The 20,611-nt window shown below is 37.8% G+C and overlaps 1 long non-coding RNA gene and 1 pseudogene across 3 annotated transcripts in view; one reads left to right on the top strand and one right to left on the bottom strand.

The window, feature by feature from the left end:
* LOC102957081 overlaps positions 1 to 11,158 on the bottom strand; it is a 48,102-nt gene extending 36,944 nt beyond the window's left edge. For 2 of the 3 annotated variants that reach the window (XR_006214178.1, XR_006214180.1), the window contains exons 1-2: positions 10,715 to 11,158; positions 5,366 to 5,405 (exon numbers count right to left, since the gene is read on the bottom strand). This is a non-coding gene — a long non-coding RNA (uncharacterized LOC102957081). Of the gene's footprint in view, positions 1 to 5,338; positions 5,406 to 10,714 lie in introns of all 3 variants that reach the window. The other variant, XR_006214179.1, reaches the window with a different exon arrangement.
* Positions 11,159 to 16,199: 5,041 nt separating this feature from the next.
* On the top strand, positions 16,200 to 19,972 carry LOC102961365 (annotated as a pseudogene).
* Positions 19,973 to 20,611: the final 639 nt, after the last annotated feature.

Raw genomic sequence — 20,611 nt, 5'->3', positions numbered from 1 at the left:
GGCAGAGCTATAAATATCTGAAAGCCACCAGAATTCCCAGCTTTCCAAATTGTTATAAGAAATGGAGAAAGTTCTTTTAAATAAAGATTGTTTCATTGAGTTAAGCACAGGACTATTCTATATGTTTCTACACTTACAGTTGAAAGAAGATTGATGACAGAATGATTAGATACAGTGTATTTGCAATGAGTTAAGCACAGGGCTTTTCCCTTATGCTTCTACACATAAGTTTACATCTTAATAAATAAAAGATGTTACTTAAAAGATGGCATATACTGTATAATCATCTTTCAAGTATCAATTTCTTTCATTAAGATAGAAGTGTTTGTAAACTTATATGTAGAAGCATATGGGAAGAGCCCTATGCTTAACACATTGACACTAAATTATGTATAAACTGTCATTCAAGTAACATCATTTTTCATTAAAATATAAGTGTTTATTAAATAGGTGATGGGAATTAAGGTGTGCACTTGTGATGAGCACCAGGTATTGTATGAAAATGTTCAATCACTACATTGCACATCTGAAACTAATATTACACTGTATGTTAACTAACTGAAATTTGAATACAACATGAAAATCAGTAAAAATGAACAAATAAATAAACATTATATTTATGTATTGTTGCCTGACTGCAATTCTAAAAAGACAGGGCAACAAAGCATGAGACTGTCAAAGAACAAGTGAAGTTTGGCCTTGAGGAATTATTATTGTGTATGTACAGGACAGAAAGGGTGGTCATTCTTGTACTGGTCTTTTCAGCTGGCTGCACAGCCCCTTTTGCTCAATTGACTGTGGTATAAGAGCAATGACTTTCAAACATATGGGTCATTCCACAGCAAGAAATATGTGCATGACATGGCCAAGCATATACCTATGTATATAAAACCACACAAGTAGCTGAAATAAAAGTTTAATAAATTAACATGTATTTCCTATTTTGCATTTTATGGAATTATTCTGTTTTGTTTATCTATAGACAATAAATGAATCGATATAATAGCCATTTATTATAGATAAAATTGAAGATATATATTATTCATTTATCTGTATAGATAGCCATAGATAATGTATTTTCTACTTAAACAAATGTTAACAATAATTCATCAATGGTCACTGACCATAGTTTGAAAAATAAGAGGGTACAGTAAATCCTTCTATAGTAGGAGAAAGCTCTCATGAGAGTTTGACTGTTTCTCCTTTTACAAAAATTTCACTGCTGTTTTGCCTGTATTCTTTCAGCATTAAAGCACACAGTTTGTGCAGAGTTAATTTATGCTTATTACTCTTAAGTGTTCTGATGATTTTTTTGGTTTTGTATTCTCAGATCTTCCAATTTCTAAAACTATTTGTAATCTTTGCTTTCCAGTGAAAACTATAAAGCAGACAATTATAAACTTTCCAACATATACTAGTATACTACAGCAAACTTATAAACACATTTCAAATTTTTAGAAATATATTCTCTTACAGTAAATTTTTCTCAGTGTAGCATAAAGCATGTTTATTAATAGATTCAAATGTTTTTTATCTCTCTGTAAAAGTTAAAAAGCCAAAAGTAGATTAACTTATGTTTGGCATTTAATGTTTAATCTTTGGAAATAATTAACATATTCATGAATATGCATTACTCAGTTTAATTTATTACAAAATTTTATCCTGTTTACATCTATTTAAATTATTTGCTTTTAACAATTATACTTGGACTGGATATTAAGCAGCTAACCATCATCTTACTTCTTTTGTTGACAAATATTATAAAGTTGGCATGAGCTTATTTGATTAATAAAACCAGGTAGAACATACTGGGACACAAATCAGCCGTCAGCAAGTACAAAAAGATTGAGATCATACGGTGCACGTTTTCAGACCACAATGCTACGAAACTCGAAATCAACCACAAGAAAAAATTTGGAAAGGTAACAAATACTTGGAGACTGAAGAACATCCTACCACAGAATGAATGGACTAACCAAGAAGTTAAAGAGGAAATTAAAAAGTATATGGAAGCCAATGAAAATGATAACACCAAACCCAAAACCTTTGGGACACAGCAAAGGTGGTCATAAGAGGAAAGTATACAGCAATCCAGGCCTTCCTAAAGAGAAGAAAGATCTCAGATACACAACCTAACCTTACGCCTTAAAGAGCTGGGAAAAGAACAGCAAATAAAACCCAAAACAAGCAGAAGACTGGAAATAATAAATATTAGAGCAGCAATTAATGCTATCGAAACACCCCTCCCCCCCCCCCAAAAAAAAAACCCAGTAGAACAGATCAATGAAACCAGAAGCTGGTTCTTTGAAAGAATTAACAAAATTGATAAACCACTAGCCAGTTTGATCAAAAAGAAAAAGGAAAGGACCCAAATAAATAAAATCAAGAATGAAAGAGGAGAGATCACAACCAACACAGCAGAAATAAAAACAATAATGAGAATATTATGAGCAATTATATGCCAATAAAATGGGCAATCTGGAAGAAATGGACAAATTCCTAGAAACATACACTACCAAAACTGAAAAAGGAAGAAATAGAAAATTTGAACAGACCCATAACTAGTAAGGAAATCGAATTAGTAATCAAAATCTCCCAAAAAAACAAGAGTCCAGGGCCAGATGGCTTTCCAGGGGAATTCTACCAAACATTTAAGGAAGAGTTAACACCTATTCTTTTGAAGCTTTTCCAAAAAATAGAAGTGGAAGGAAAACTTCCAAACTCTTTCTATGAAGCCAGCATTACCTTGATTCCAAAAACAGAGACCCCACTAAAAAGGAGAACTATAGACAAATTTCCCTAATGAACATGGATGCAAAAATCTTCAACAAGATATTACCCAACCGGATCCAACAATACATTTAAAAAAGTATTCACCACGACCAAATAGGATTTATACCTGGGATGCAGGGCTAGTTCAATATCTGCAAAACAATTAATGTGATTCATCACATCAATAAAAGAAAGGACAAGAACCATATGATCCTCTCAATAGATGCAGAGAAAGCATCTGACAAAATACAGCATCCTTTCTTGATAAAAACCCTCAGGAAAGTAGGGATAGAAGGAGAATACCTCAAGATCATAAAAGCCATGTATGAACAATCCAACGCTAATATCATCCTCAATGAGGAAAGACTGAAGGCTTTCCCCCTACGGTCAGGAACAAGACAAGGATGTCCACTCTCGCCAGTTATTCAACATAGTATTGGAAGTCAGCCTCTGCAATCAGACAACACAAAGAAATAAAAGGCATCCAAATTGGCCAGGAGGAGGTCAAACTTTCAGTCTTCACAGATAACCTGATACACTATAGGGAAAACCCTAAAGATCCCACCAAAAAACTGCTAGAATTGATTCATGAATTCAGCAAAGTTGCAGGACATAAAATCAATGCACAGAAATCAGTTGCATTCCTATACACCAACAATGAAGTGACAGAGAAATCAAGGAATCGATCCTGTTTACAGTTGCACCAAAAACCATAAAATACCTAGGAATAAATCTAACCAAAGAGGTGAAAAATCTATACACTGAAAACTATAGAAAGCTTATGAAAGAAATTGAAGAAGACACACACACAAAAAAAAAAAATGGAAAAAGATTCCATGCTCCTGGATAGGAAGAACAAACATTGTTAAAATGTCAATACTACTCAAAACAATCTACATATTCAATGCAATCCCTATCAAAATAACACCAGCATTCTTCACAGAGCTAGAACAAACAATCCTAAAATTTGTATGGAATCAGAAAAGACCCCAAATAGCCAAAGCAATCTTGAAAAAGAAAACCAAAGCAGGAGGCATCACAATCCCAGACTTCAAGCTATACTACAAAGCTGTAATCATCAAGACAGTATGGTACTGGCACAATAACAGACACTCAGATCAATGGAACAGAATAGAGAACCCAGAAATGGACCCGCAAATGTATGGCAAACTAATCTTTGACAAAGCAGGAAAGGATATTCAATGGGATAAAGACAGTCTCTTCAGCAAGTGGTGCTGGGAAAACTGGATGGCAACCTGCAGAAGAATGAACCTGGACCACTTTCTCACACCATACACAAAAATAAACTCAAAATGGATGAAAGACCTAAATGTAAGACAGGAAGCCATCAAAATCCTCGAGGAGAAAGCAGGCAAAAACCTCTTTGATCTTGGCCACAGCCACTTCTTACTATACACATCTCTGGAGGCAAGGGAAACAAAAGTAAAAATGAACTAGTGGGACCTCATCAAAATAAAAAGCTTCTGCACAGCAAAGGAGACAATCAACAAAACTAAAAGGCAACCGACAGAATAGGAGAAGATATTTGCAAACGACATATCAGATAAAGGGTTGGTATCCAAAATCTATAAAGAACTTATCACACTCAACACCCAAAAAATAATCCAGGAAGAAATGGGCAAAAGACATGAATAGACACTTCTCCAAAGACATCCAGATGGCCGATCCACACATGAAGAAATGCTCAACATCATTCATCATCAGGGAAATACAAATCAAAACCACAATGAGATTCCACCTTACACCTTTCAGAATGACTAACATTAACACCTCAGGCAAAAACAGATGTTGGTGAGGATGCGGAGAAAGAGGATCTCTTTTGCATTGCTGGTGGGAACGCAAGCTGGTGCAGCCACTCTGGAAAACAGTATGGAAGTTCCTCAAAAAATTAAAAATAAAACTACCCTACGACCCAGCAATTGCACTACTAGGTATTTATCCAAGGGATACAGGTGTGCTGTTTCGAAGGGACACATGCACCCCCATGTTTATAGCAGCACTATCGACAATAACCAAAGTATGGAAAGAGCCCAAATGTCCATCAATGGATGAATGGATAAAGAAAATGTGGTGTATATATACATACAATGGAGTATTTGCTGGCAATCAAAAAGAATGAAATCTTTCCATTTGCAACTACATGGATGGAACTGGAGGGTATTATGCTAAGTGAAATTAGAGAAAGACAAATATCATATGACTTCACTCATATGAGGACTTTAAGAAACAAAACAAATGAACATAAGGGAAGGAAAGCAAAAATAATATAAAAACGGAGGGGGACAAAGCATAAGAGACTCATAGATATGGAGAACAAACAGAGGGTTACTGGAGGGGGTGTGGGAGGGGGGATGGGCTAAATGGGTAAGGGGCATTAAGGAATCTACTCCTGAATACATTGTTGCACTATATGCTAACTAATTTGGGTGGAAATTAAAAAATATATATAATTATTATGTTGGAAAATAAATAAATAATAAATAAAACCAGGTAGAATAAATTGTTAATCTGCATTATATTTAATTCAGATACACCAAAGACATACCTGTTCTTATTAAACCAACAAACTTACATGTGTTTATTTATCGAAGATTATCTCAGATCCTGTGAACCTGAAAAACATTTGCATTGGTTTCTATATTTCTATAATATATATTTATATAAATTTATATATTTATATATAAATTATATTTATGTAAATAAAGTATATTTATATAAATGCTTAATTCTCTCTAGGATAATTAAAGAAATTTACAAAGGAATTTTGGCCATACCATCCAGAGGTAAAAAAAAAAAAAAATTACATGTCTATAACATATATAACATAGATCTACAGAGCACATAAATAAACATAGAGATCTTACAGCTTTTGTTCAGAAATGTTAGCCACGTCTCAGGTTTAAAAGAAAATAAATAGTTGGATCCAAATTATGTTTCTGGTAGGTAGACTAAGTTAAGATTATGAGTTCTGATGGCCAATATCTTTTACTAATGTGTGTGTGTGTGTGTGTGTTTAGAACTATTTTTCAAGTCGTTTTGTCTTTTAGAAGATTCTACATATCAAACCAAAGAACGCATTCCACGGTCTCCAAAAGTTTCAGAATTTTCTCTTACAACCATACCCCTTAAGGTAGACTTATCTAACATAAGTGTCACTCAGAATGGCCATTACAATTTCTAAGTGTCCAAAAGTTCACCCATTTTTCTAGAAAGGAACAAAATCCTGGCCCAAGGACCTTGTGGAACCTATCTGCTTTTGGATTCCCTAAAATGTCTTAATTATGAAGGGCTCACTTTTCTGACAGCTGTGCTAAAACACTGGGAATTATGTTATCCCCTGCTTTGAACAGGATGGGTGACTTACCAGGGAACTGAGGAAAGGAGATGCATTCATGAAAAACCCTGAATAAAGCCTGAGCGCTCAAAACATAGGAGCTCAAAGTCCACAAGAGACTTACCCTCAAACTCCAGAGTCACCAAGAAAGCAATGAGCTGAATACACTGTGAGTACTGGCCATGTTTGCTCAACAACCTTGGAATTGTTGGGGGTCTTCTCTGGATTCCATTTCTCTGATACCATGTAATGTCAACCTTAAAATAGCCAGTTACTTTGCTTGCAAAATGAGTTTATTTGTAAATAGCAGAGGAATTGCTATTTGGGACAAGCAAACTACAACAAGCCATAGGCAAATATGAAGAGACAAAGGGACGGTCAGTTTTTATTCAGTTTTTGGAGGAAATTGAGAAGGTTTTTATTTTTTAAAGTTCTCTGGAAAAGGACAAGTGTTCCAGGTTACAGAAGTTTCTCCTTGGCTGCAGGTGGTGGTTGGTGCATTGTTGTTGGGGCAGGCATGGATCTTTGTTCTTTTTCTTAAAAGTAGGAGAAGAAAATCCTATGTAAAAAGTTATCCTTTTCATAATCCTATGTGATGGTTATCCTGGCTGCAATGGTTATCCTGGCTGCAATGAGTAATATGAGCATTAGGAGCTCCCCTCCAGGGCTTCTGACTCCATTTTCGGTGAGGGAGGTTTCCTTCACTCATTTTTGCTGGAGTGTCTAGCGTCTGCCATATCCAAGCCCTCACCTATACTAATGCATGTATCCACAGTGAAGACAGAGCTGGAGTCATCTGGACTGCCTTGCTAGGACTGGACCAGGCAGGCTGGCCAGGGTATCCTCCAATAAAAGATACTTGGAAGCCTCAATTACAGCAGAAACTGAGAACCCCGGCTGACAGCAAGTCCCCATGGGCACAGACTATTGCCCATACAACTGACATCTCAGAGTGATGTTCACAGTTTAGGCTCCCTCTACTCTTGAGGCAACGCAGGTTGTTGTGGATGGCCCAAGCTTCCAAAGGCCTGGAGGGACCCAGCTGCCTAAAAGCAACTGAAAGAGTATATACAGCATATGCATGGGCTGCCCAAGTCAGGGTAGTGAGGGACCTACAGCAGGTCAATGTCCAGTGAGGCTGGCTCACAGGGGAGGGGCACTGTGTATCTGGCACCTGACTAATTTGAAACGCTAACCTACGCATAATCCATATTCCCCTTGAAGGCAGAGCTGGCAGATCTCCACTGCCTTTCCATGACTGGATCAAGCAGGGTGGCCAAGGTGTCTGCCGACAAAAGACAGCTGGGAGCCTTGATTGCTGCAGAAGCCTGGAACCCCAGCAAACAGTAAGTACACATGGGGACTGAATGTCACCTATTTTGATGGCTGCCTCACAGTGATTTTTGGAGGAAGGGGTCCCTACACCTATGAGGTAGTGTAGGTTATTGGGGACGAGAACTAGGTCCACAGGCCTGGAGAGCTCAGACTAGCCAAAGATGACTGACAGGGTGCAGGAGGCGCAGATCAGGCAATGTCAGGCAAGTCCAGGTCAGGCTGTTGGGGGTGCCCGGCCTCTGCCTAATTCTAAGCCTTAACCTACACAATTGTGCATAATCCCTCTGAAAGCTGTGTTGTTTGGAAGGCAAATAATACTCAAAGGCTGACTTTGTCTTTGCCAACAATTCACTGTGCAAATTTCACAAGCCAATAGAATACAAGAGAATGTCTTTTCATTAGCCACTATGGAAATAACATACTCCAAACCAAGGTTGGATTAGTCATACTATTGTTCTAGGCAAGGGGAGATGAAATGTATAAAGTTCAAGTTTAGTTGAGGCGTAATTTTATAGGAGGTGGTACCCAGAAGACAGGTTAGCCATCTTGGAGCTGAAGTCCAGATGCCAGCGCTAAAGTCTCGTGTAGCTAGAACATGTGGCTAGAGCAAGAGCACTGGTGTTGATGGGCGAGATCCCTTCTTTGAAGGGATACCACGTGCCTTTCACCACTGTCGGTAGAAGAGCCGTCTTAACCATGGCAGGAGCTATTTGCCCCTAGGTCTTCAAGAGTCATTTTAGATCAGCAGAGTGTAGCCTTGCCCAGACCAAACACTCTACGATAGTTCTCACAAATTCTCAGTATTTATAGTCTAATGTTCCTTTGCCATAGTCGCTTTGCTTCTTCATATATTTTTATTGATACACCTGTGACCAGGGCCCCCAGCAGCTGAGCTAAGTTATGAGTGAGAACAGATGAGATGACGACATCCTGACACAACTCCATTGTTGCACCAAAACAACTTCACTTCTAAGAACAACTTTTTTTGTCTTTGTCATAAGTAAGTGGATTTAAAATCATGTCAAACCAATACACAACAGTCGATCCTGTGATTTCAAATCACTCTAAAGCTAATACAAATGTCCTGTACAAACCTAAATTCACAAAGATATCAATCCACCCTGTGATCCTACAACACTTACAATATTCATCACAGGTGCTAAGTCATATTTGTGCAATATTTCTCCTTTGGCAAACATTCTCTTATATTATAGTTTAATGACCAGTTTAAGCAACCATATTCCTAATGTTATCAATATAAATATAACAAAGCTCTTTAGCATGGTACCATGTTTAATTATAAAGCAACCAAAAGTTAAGCTTCTTAAATGACACAGTTAAATTTCCATACAATTACGTTTCTAAGTAAAGATCATTTTTATAAAGTTCCAGGGGGTGCACGCTTGCACAGCACTATCAAACATGTGGTCAACTGCCATAACACTAGAACTCAAAACTGCCATTATTTTTATAAATGCACATTTTTGTTCTTTTAAATTCCTGCAAGAGTAGTTTGACTTTATTAATCTCACCTTCCAAATATACCTTCACTTTTCTTAAGTTTTCTAATGTGAGATTTACATTATTAATTTTGGAGGCTTGATGTGAAACATGTCTCTGGTTATTTTAAGGGTTCCTTTATCTTCTGCTGAACTTAATTAACATCTTTTTCCTTGTATTGTCTTATTCTTTACCTGTTGTAGTTTTACACAGGTAATGTTCTGTTCCTTATTTTTTCCTTGACTCCAATAGATAAGAGTGAGGTTTGGCTTAGAGCATACTAGCTCTATGTTATATATAACTGGTTGGGGAGGCATCAAAGCCATAGTCATAAGTACTTATACTATAGATATCTTCAAAGATCTAGCAGTAATAAAGGTACTTTGGATTCATTCCAACAATGTATCCTTAGGAACATGTTTTCCTTTTATCATAAGGGGTCTTTCCATAGCCAGTGGGCTCCACTGTCTCTTTTGATATTGGGAAACTGCAAAAGTGTGGTAACCTGAGATCATGTTTCCTTACTTAAGTGCCAATATTCTAATTTCGTAGTTGTCCAAGGAATAACAGTCATTAGAATGTATTATATCTACTTCTGGTTGGGCTGTTATCTCAGACAATCAGTATTAACCCAAGATTATAGCTGTCCTAAGAGTACTCCACATATCAGCCATCCCTAACTGTACATTGACAGTGTACATAAAACATATTTTGGGGTTTTTTTAGTGTTGCTATTTTTTAGCATTTTCTCTGGCTGCTTTGTTTTTTACTGCCATGTGAAATTTATGTTTTCTAACATAAGGCTAATTGTATCCATCTGTATACCCAATGATGACAAAACTGCCACCGCATGTGTGTTAAATTGAGAGCAAAGTTTAAGAATTTAATGTAATTTGATTTGGAATTGAGAAAAAGTAGCTGCCATTGTTCCTCCACTTAAGCCACCTACCAGTCCAACAAGGAACCATAAGGCTTTCCTTCCTTTGAGCTATCTGTTTTTGGCATGTTATAAGTTGGATATAAAGGAGCTGGATAAACCCAAGCACAACTTGGGGATTTGCATTTGCCTAGAAGGTCCTACATATTAAATTTTAATGTATAGACTATGATTATAAATTGCAATATGACTGGTATGGATTTATTAACAATGATTTCTACACACTTGGGGTAGAGATCTGTGATAGGAGATAGTAGCTTGATTATATTACAGAAGATAATGATATGTGTTATGTGCTAAGTTTCCTGGGTGTTCTCTATACACCACATAATGTCCCTGGTTCTTTTAAAGTCTGGGAATAATGTCCATAGATCCATTATTCACTTTCTAGTAGGTGAATATGGGTTAAACAGTATAAATCAGGAGTGTAGTAGATGATCAGTTTTTGGCCTATTTATATTTAAAGATATAATTCCTATTCTGTGTATTCAGCAGCTGCTCTTTTACACTAAAATGCTCACACACAAATCAGGAACTAAGTCCAGGTTATTTTCAGAGTCTCTGTGATGTGTCCAATGCTGCCTCAATTTAGTAGGATAAAAGTACAGAGATGCCCGGGTGGCTCAGTCAGTTGAGCATCTGACTCTTAATTTTGGCTGAGGTCATGTCAGGGTTCATGGGATCGAGCCCCTCATGGGACTCTGCACTGCCAGTGCAGAGCTTGCTTGGGATCCTCTGTGTCCCTTCTCTCTGCCCCTTCCTCTCTCTCTCTTTCAGAAATAGATATTTTTTTAAAAAAGTAAAAAATTCAGAACCTGGTTGACGATATATATGTGCTGGGTTATGATACCAAAAGCCAGTTAGTAGTTCAGGCCAATCTTCATCCTCCAAGTCAATGTCTAATAGGTTGTTGTTCAGAATCCTTGATGGTTCTTGTGGAGATTAAAATGGAGGTCGCCACTGCTTCATCAGCTTCCCTAAGTATTTGGTGTCTCTACTGATTGAAGCTTTCCCGGTGAGTAGATAGTGCTGACAGCAAAGGATGGGGTGCAGAGGCTGCATTGGTTGATGCCGGTGATGTTGATGAGTCCTCCGTTGCAATAAGGTGACTAGACTAGTGATCTCTGGAGAATGCGGAGGATGTCATAGACAGTGGAGTTGTGCCGGACCAGAAAGTGGCATTCCAGTTCAGAACACTGGCACAGCTCCTACTGCTGGAGCCATCAGAGGAGTATCCATAGCTGTAATGACTATGGTATCCAACAGGGAGAGATAGGCAACGGAGTACGGGCAGCAGGCAGCATGCTGCACTGACCCGTTAGTAATCTTGGTAGGGTTAAAGAGGCATCGTGGATTCATGCCTGCAAAATATAGTTTCCTTGGCATTTTTAATTCCTTCTCGTTGTTCTTGCCACCCAAGGATATCTACCTTTACGACGTCCGTTATTGCCTATATTCCCTCTAGCATAGTCGCCCTCCATCTTGCGAGGCTAAATATCAGGCATCTGGTGTCAATACAGTAAAGGTGGTGTTCTTACGCCTGCCATTTTCAGAGTCATCATATTATTTTCTTTAATGTGATGTAATGTAGTTTTTTCTTCAGTCATCCAGTAGGTTGTATTGATGGCAGGTACCATAATTTCCCTAGTACTATATATATACCATTATGGTTTTTTTTTTTAATGTTTTCCTTCTAGTTTAGATTCTGGAGTTTGTTAGTGGTCTCATCTGTAGAGGTGCTTGCAATATTAATGCAATAAGAGTTTTTCCATTCTTTCCATATTTATGGTTTAGAGATCTTGCCACCTCCCAGATTGGTTTCGTCCAAGCTTTTATATCAGGCTTATTAGCTTCTGCTTGAGTAAGCCATTACACCTTTCATTTGACCCAGACATGGTTGGGCTTGTAGGTGTAAGTCCTTTGTATCTTACTATGCTTTGTTCTTAGCCCATTCTTGTACTTGCTTTCCTTTGCAGTGGGGCCCCTGATTTAATTGGGATACCATAGCAAGCAATCCTGATTTCTAATGCTCTGATGGTAGATTTCTGATCATTTTTCCTGCAAGGATAGAGTAATCCTATTCCTGACCATGTGTCTACAAAGTGCATGCATAATTTGTTCTCTGGTACAGATAAGGGTCCTATACAATCATTTGTATAATCTGGAAGGGTCTGTCTGCTTCTTTGACCTTACAGAGTATTCATTAGTGACCTTCACACTTTAAACTTTCAGCAATTCCCACATTTCTTAATTTGAAAGTGGAGGTATTTGGTAGGTATATACATATTTATTTTCCTAATCATGTCCTAGTGCTTTGTGTCCCAGCATGATTTGTTTGGCGAAATGTGCCCACGCAATGATCCAATCAATTGGCATATTTGTGTGCTCAGGTTTTATGTTCCATTGTTCTGCTTGTTTATATATGGTTGTGTTTTGAATTGGTTTCCTCCTTAGTCGTGAATCATTGTATTTTTGTTAAATTTTGGGAATTTGGGCCTCTTTTTTAAAAAAATTTTTTTTAATGTTTACTTATTTTTGAGACAGAGAGAGACAGAGCATGAACAGGGGAGGGGCAGAGAGAGAGGGAGACACAGAATCCGAAACAGGCTCCAGGCTCCGAGCTGCCAGCACAGAGCCCAACGCGGGGCTCGAACTCACGGACCGTGAGATCATGACCCGAGCCGAGTCGGACGCTTAACCAACCAAGCCACCCAGGCGCCCCGGGCCTCTTAGTTTTCCTAGTGAGTTTGTCTATCTGGTCATTAAGTTTTGGTACTTGAGCCTTGTCTTTCTGATATGCCGAGACATGTGTGATGAACATGAAGACGTCAGCCAGTGCTATTTTCTGCCATATCCTTACTCCATATGTTCATATTTCCTATTTTCCAGTCATTTCCCCCCCCACGTTCCTGACCAGAGAGCTATTCCAACAGCTATTTCCCATGGGTCTGAGAAAGATATAGGTCATTCTGATTTTCTTTAACAGATTGTTCATCAGTTAGTTTTATGGCCATTAATTCAGCATATTGTGCTGATTTTCTCAAGCCTGAATCTGTCAGGGTTAGACCATCATTAGTCCTCAAGGCCACTGGCTGCTAGCATTCTCCAGATGGTGTCATGGAGGCTGATGTGTGTATAAACCAGGCATTACTGGGTGCCAGGGACCAGGGCAGTCCCCATTGCCCAACTGCTGGAGCGTGGATAGGCTTGCCCTCAGGAATTCTGGCAAGTCCACTATTGGCATAGTGGAGATTTTCTCAGTTCACACAAACTGTGTGTGAACCTGTTTGTCCTGCTTGGAAATATACCATTTCCATGTTAGGACTTTATGGTCAGGGCTCTGCTTTACCCATTCCAGAATAGGCTGTTGTAGCTTAGGTGTAATTAGTTTACTTTCTGTCAGTGGTTCTGAATTTTGTAGGGCTCATAGAGTACCTGGGTGAGCCTTTTAATTGGTTGGTGTCTGTTGTCGGACCACAGGAACTTCTTAGTCCAAAATACAGTTGGGTAATACTTGGGGGTCCTGTGGTGTTTTAGTCCAAACCCTTGTGAGTATAGGCACTCTGGTTTATATCCAGAGCCCTCATGAGATGGTATTGTAAGTTCTGACAGCATTTTTGAAATAAAGACTGCCTCATGGGTCTCCATCTAAATTCCCTACTCTTCCTATTTATTTCAAAAATGTGTTTTAATATCTTCAGATGTGGTATGTGCTATTTCCAATATCCAAAAAGTCCTATCAGTTTCTGAGCTGCTGAGTTTGTGGTACAAATGAAGCGCAATCTAGCTTGTCTGTGACTGGGTCTCATATATTCTGCCTTCAGAAGACCTAGAAATTTCAGTGTAGTGTCCCTGTATGTTACTTTGGTCAGTTGTCCATCCTGTGAAAGATTTCAATTAATTCTATAGTGACTCTAGTCTGTTCTTCCAAGTTATCACCACAAGTAAATGTGTCATCAATATAGGAAATGCTGGTTTGTGTGTGTTGTTTTCCTGAAAAACCTGGACGTTTTGTGTTAGAAAGTTGTGGGCTATTACTGGTCTCTTGTGTTAATCTTGTGGTAACCTAGTAAACTGATATTGTCTGCCTTCCCAATGAATGCAGTCATGGATTGGCTCTCCTCATCAATTAGAATAGCAAAGAACATGTCAGATAAGTCTATCACCATGTAATAAGTCCCGATCCAGTGGTGATACTGATTAGGATAATGCCTAAATCTAGGAGTACTTCCTCAATTTTGAGAGAGTATTTGTTTAACTTCTTCTAATCTACTGTAAGTCTATATGATCGATCTGGCTTTTTAACAGGCCAGATTGGATTGTTAATCGCAAAATATGGGGATGATAATTTGTTCCTTTAGGGGTTCCTGAATGTTTCTCTTAATTTTTATATGTCCTATTACATCTAGTCCAAGAATGTTTTCTAAATCGGGACCAATAAGGCATCTATCCATAATGAGTGATCTATCACATTGTTAGGAATCTATGTACCCTTGTCCCTGGGGTTAATTTTCACCTTAATCCTTCAACTAATTCCTTTTTATTGTTAAAGTTTTCTAAATTAGTAGGATAGCCTAGTATAATGGTACTTAGAACCCTATCTCTAACAACATAGTGATATATGTAGCATTTTTACTTACGAAGTGGTTTCTATTGAAATGGCCAGTATAACTTGAGTGACTGTCACCAGCTTGGGCCAAGAGACAGAGACTGCCCAGACTCTAGGGGGTTTGCTCTCCTCTGGCTACCAATGGCTTGTCTATTAATAGAATTAAGTTTTTTAAATGGGGTAACTATTCACAATAAATGGGTCAGTGGGTCTATACGTAGGTTTATTTTTCTTAGGTCTATTTACTCTAAAAGGTGGTTGTTTCCATTTCTCTGACACTGCACATGCATATTTTCTGGGGTTTCTCTTTGGGTTTCTATCTTCATAATTTGTTATAAAGAGTGGTAGTCTAAATGGCTTAGGTGGCCAAATGGGTCTTGCATATTTAGTTCTAAATGACCTATTTTGATTGCATCTATGTACATTAGGTGTAGGCCTGTTTTGTTGATAAACATGAGTGTTAAAGCCTTTATTTTGACTTAGTTCCTCAGCTGTTCTTATCAAATCAATCAGTTATCCTTTGTTTCTGGAACCTGCAAATACTATAATGCTTTTCTGTCCTATGGGGGCTCAGCTTTTAAACTGATCTTTTCAATTTTTTCTGTTGCTTCCCCATATATTGGTGAGAGTGTCCCCTATCATGAATCACAGTTAATAATCCTAATTTTATTATTATATTAGTAGATTCTCCTGTTCTCGATGGATATGCTTTTAGGGATAAATATATTAGGTAGAGGCCATCTTAATCTCCAGGTTGCTGCTAATCACAGATCTTCGTAAATCAGTATTTTTTCTCCAAATATTCAAAGGTGTCAAGTGGTAATGGGTCCAAGTTGCATAATATCTGCTCCTGTGAGAATAAAGTTTTGTCTTCTTTTGGGCCATGAATCTAATATTCACTGGGTTTCTGTGTCCAAATCAGTTTGTTGGAACTCCATTCCAATTTTTGTCATTTTTTTTTTTTTTTTTTTTGTCTAGTAAAGCTCTCTTCAGTGACTCTGATTCATCCCATATTATCATTTGTTTTAGTTTTGTGTATTTTCATGGGCTCAGCTTCTAGTAGGTTAAGTTACCAGGGTCAAATGGGTTAAAATCATCATCACTCCTGGGTATGAATTGTTGCCCTTAGGAGCAAAGGGATCTGGGTTTCTTCCTACCCTGGATATTACTTTTTGTGCCAGTACTTTCCCTTTCTGCCTATTGCCATCTATTTACTTAATGCTTCTCAGAACACTGGAGTGTTTTCCTTAGTTGCTGTTTCTTTCTTTCTTTTTCTCTTATTTTTTCTTTCTTTCTTTTTTTTTTTTTTTTTTGGTGTTTCTTGTGCCTTATTTTAGAAATCCTTCCCTACTTTGAAATAAGATAGTTTTTTTTATATTAAATTTAATAATGAAAATAAACTTCCGTGCAACAGTGAACACTATAATAAAATATAAGCTGTCAGATACAGGCTTTGTAAAAACCTTTTTCAAAAGATCAAAAAGATCAGAGTCCAAATCTTTTTACATGTCAGTTACACTCATTATCAGAGAATCTATGCTTTTTCCCTTGTGTGGAATACAACCTTCATATTTCCAGGTTCTATGTTTGTGTGGATCTATGACTGGGTCTCTGTGTTGCTGCATAACACTGCTTATTGTGATTCTTCTTCAAAGTTAATTCTAGTAAGACAGTTTACCATTGACCGAGGTATGTACAAAGTGAGGAGACGTTCCCTAGCATGTATTATAAAGCTATATAATGGTTTTGGCTATTCTTGGCTCTCTACTCTTCCACGTGAATTTTATTTTTTTTTATTTTAATTCCAGTATAGTTAATATACAGTGTTATATTAGTTTCGGGTGTACAATATAGTCAGTCAACCAAATCCATACATCACCAATGCTCATCATGACAAGTGCACTCCTTAATCCCCATCACTTATTTCACCCATCCCCCACACCAACCTCTGTTCTCAACAGTTAAGAGTATGTTTCTTGGCTTGCCTCTTTTTCACCCCTTTGTTTTGTTTCTTAAATTCCACATGAGTGAAATCATATGGTATTTGTCTTTCTCTGACTTATTTCGTTTAGCATTACACTGTCTAGCTCCACCCATGTCATTGCAAATGGCAAAAATTTCATTCTTTTTTATGACTAAATAATATCCCACTGTGTGTGTGTACACACACACACACACACACACACACACACACACACACACCACATTGTCTTTATCAATTCATCAGTCAATAGATACTTGGGCTGCTTCCATAGTTTGGCTATTGTAAATAATGCTGCTATAAACATATGTCTCTGAATTAGTGTTTTCATATTCTTTAGGTACTCAGTAGTGTGATTACTGGATCATAGGATACTTCTATTTTTGACGAAAATCCATACAGTTTTCCACATTGGCTAGACCAGTTTGCATTACCATCAACAGTGCAAGAGTGTTTCTTTGTTTCCACATCTTTGCCAACACTTGCTGTGTGTTTTATTTTAGCCATTCTGACAGGTGTGAGGTGACATCTCAATGTAGTTTTGATTTTGCATTTTCCTGATGATGAGTGATGTTGAGCATCTTTTCATGTGTCTGTTGGCCTTCTGAATGTCTTCTTTGGAGAAATGCCTGTTCATTCATTCCGCCCAGTTTTTATTGGATTTTTTTTTGGGGTATTGAGTTATAGAAATTCTTTATATATTTTGGATACTAACCCTTTATTAGATGTGTCATTTGCAAATATCTTCTCCTTTTCAGTAGGTTGCCCTTTAATTTTATTGTTTCCTGTACTGTGTAGAAGCTTATTTTGATGTAGTGAATAGTTTATTTTTGCTTTTATGTCTCTTGCCTCAAGAGACATAGCTAGAAAAATGTTTCCATGGCCAGTATCAAAGACATTGTCGCCTGTGCTCTCTCCTAGTATTTTTATGGTTTCAGGTCTCACATTTAGGTCTTTGATCCATTTTGAGTTTGTTTTTGTGGTATGGTATAAGAAGATGGTCCAGTTTCCCTAACATCATTTGCTAAGAAGACTGTCTTTTTACCATTCCACATTCTTTCCTGCATTTTTGAAGACCAACTGATCATACAATTGTGGGTTTATTTCTGGGTTTTCTTTCTTGTTCTATTGATCTATGGATCTATTTTTGTGCCAGTATCATACTATAGCTTTGCAATATAACTTGAAGTATGAAATGGTGATACTTCCAGCTTTTCTTTTTCAAAATTGCTTTGGCTATTTGGGGTCTCTGTGGTTCCATGTAAATTTTAGGATCATTTGTTCAAGTTCTGTGAACAATGCTTTTAGTATTTTGATAGAGATTGCATTAAATCTGTAGATTGCTTTGGATAGTATAGACATTTCAACAGTATTTGTTCTTCTAATCCATGAACATGGAATGGTTTTCCATTTCTTTGTGTCTTCTTCAATTTCTTACATCAATGTTTTATATTTTTCAGAGTACAGGTCTTTTACCTCTTTGGTTAGATTTATTCCTATTTTATTATTTTTAGTGAAATTGTAAATGGAATTTTTTTCTTAATTTCTATTCTTCATTATTGCATAGTAATGCAACAGATTTCTGCACTTTGATTTTGTATCCTGCAACTTTACAAAATTCATTGATCAGTTATAGTAGTTCTTTTGTGAAGTCTTTTGGACTTTCTATATCTAGTATTAGGTTATTTGCAAATAGTGAAGTTTGAATTCCTCCTTGCATCCGCCTTTTATTTCTTTTAATCTTATTACTGTGGCTAGGACACCCAGTACTATGTCAAATAAAAGTGATGAAAGTAGACATCCTTGTCTTGTTCCTGACCTTAGGGGGCAAGTTTTTCATTTTTCCCTCATTGAGTATGATGTTCACTGTGTGTTTTTTATATATGCTGAGCATGGAGCCTACTTAAGATCTTCTCTCTTTTTCTGCCCCTCTCCCCCATTCATGCTCTCTCTTTAAACAAAAAAAAAACTTTAAAATAAAAATTTTAAAAAGCATATAAAATCTACTTATCTAAGTATTACTACTTCAGCTCTCTTTTGACATCATTTGCATGATAAATGTCTCTCCATCCCCTCACTTTCAGTATGCAGGTGTCTTAAGGTCTAAAATGAGTTTTCTATAGGCAGCATATAGTTGGGTCTCTTTCTTTCTTTTATCCACCTGTCACCCTGTCTTTTGGAGTGTTTAGTCCATTTACATTGAAAGTAATGATTGATAGAGTGCACCGTGTCTAAGGGCTTGTGAGTGTTGCATTGACTGGTAGCTCCACCACAGTGGACCTGCCCTCTGCTCTCACCAGCTGAGCCATGGTCAGGCCCAGGCAGCTCTGCAAGGTGGTAGCCAGTGGAAGTCATAGGGACAATACACGCCTGGAGTTGGGAGCCTCCTCCAGCTAATGGACCAGATTTGGAGCAGTAGGAGATAAGCAGAACTTGTTGAAGCTGAACCTGAAGCTAAACAGGAAATCCTTGAAAACAAAGATGTGGTTGTTCAACACCTTCATTTTGATAGACTTGGAAGAACTAAGGATGATGTCATCATATGTGAAATTGGAGGCCTTTTTAAGGTAAAAACCTCATTGAGGTGATGTGGAAATCTCGCAAAGCCTGTGAAAAATTGCTTCACCTAGGAATATTAGGCAAGTGAATGTTTTGATTAATATATGACAAAGTGATGATGCACTTCCAAATGCACTAGACATTACCTTTGAAATAAGCCAGATTAAGGAGATTAATGGGAGATTAATGGAAGACCAGTCACACCATCAAGTGGGAGGGCATGTGGTGAGAGCTGGGCTGCTTCAGGAGGATGGCACCCTTTACTGTCAGGAAGGAAAGTGGACACTCACTGAAGTCATGAAGCAATGGTCATCAACTGTTGGAACTCCTCCATCTTGCCAAGAGGAGGTACTTTGCTGAAAGTTCACCAGGAACTGGCAGGCTACACCACAGGGGACATAAGCTTCATAAAAGAAGATTTCAAGCTTCAGTTGAATAAACAACTCATATTCGATTCAGTTTTTTCAGAATCTCTTTGGGGTGGGATGTTGGTGCCCATTGGCAATAAACCACCAAGTATTGCTGACACGTTTTACCTTGGAGGACCGACAAGTGTATGTGGGTTCAGTATGCACAGCATTGGGTCAGAGTGAAGGAGAATACGGAGTGGAGAAGCATACTAGGCCAGCAACCTACACCTGTATACCCCATTATTTTTCCAGCCAGGCCAGCATGGTTTCAGAGAACTACAGACTACACTTCTTTCTCGATGTGGGAACCTCTGCCACCTCAACTATAGGGAGGGTCCCAAGACTCATATTCATAAGCTGGCTGAGTGCATTTGCTAGTGTCATGGTGCCAGGATTGTCCCCAGGCTTGGCAACAACTTGGCTGGCACTTAATTACTGTGTCCCCATGGGTATGCAGCAGGGTGACAGGATATGTGATGGCATCTAATTAGAAGCCGGGATAAGGTTCCTGTAGCTGACACGTGTCCTTTACACCCTACAGGAAGAGCTCTGGAACTTGGGCAGCAGTGAGTCACTCAGTGCCACACACTTTCTAAGTAAACACATCTGAGTCATTCTTTGCAGTCCTTATGGTAAACCATGTCAATAAATGTTAAAGACAAAACAAAAATTAACTATTGATAGATATGTATTTATTGCCATTTTATCCCTTGTTTTGTGATTGTTTCTGAAGTTTTTCTTTCATCCTTTCTTTCTCTCTTTCACAGTTTGCTTGTTCAGTGATATATTTGGATTTCTATTTATTCTTTGCATATCTATTAGAGGTTATTTTTGGCTGCCATTAGGTTTGTATATAACATCTTATGCATATAGCAGTCTATAATTTGATGGTCATTTAAGTTTGGAACCATTCTTTACTCCTCTCCTCCCCAAATATTATGTCTATGATGCCACGATTTACATCTTTTTGTGAGTTCCTTAGCTGATTTTTTACAGAAATATTCATTTTTCTACTTTTGCGTTTCCTACTTTAACATTGTCACTTTGAAGAAAACACCAAAACAGTCCTCTTTAATATCTCTTGCAGGACTGGTTTAGTGGTCATGAACTCCTTTGGGTTTTGTTTTTCTGAGAAACTCTTTATCTCCCCTAT

Source organism: Panthera tigris, chromosome F3 (genome assembly GCF_018350195.1).
Source record: "Panthera tigris isolate Pti1 chromosome F3, P.tigris_Pti1_mat1.1, whole genome shotgun sequence".
NCBI classification, from domain to species: domain Eukaryota; kingdom Metazoa; phylum Chordata; class Mammalia; order Carnivora; family Felidae; genus Panthera; species Panthera tigris.
Note: the sequence above shows the minus strand (reverse complement) of the source record. Positions and strands in the feature narration are given on the sequence as shown.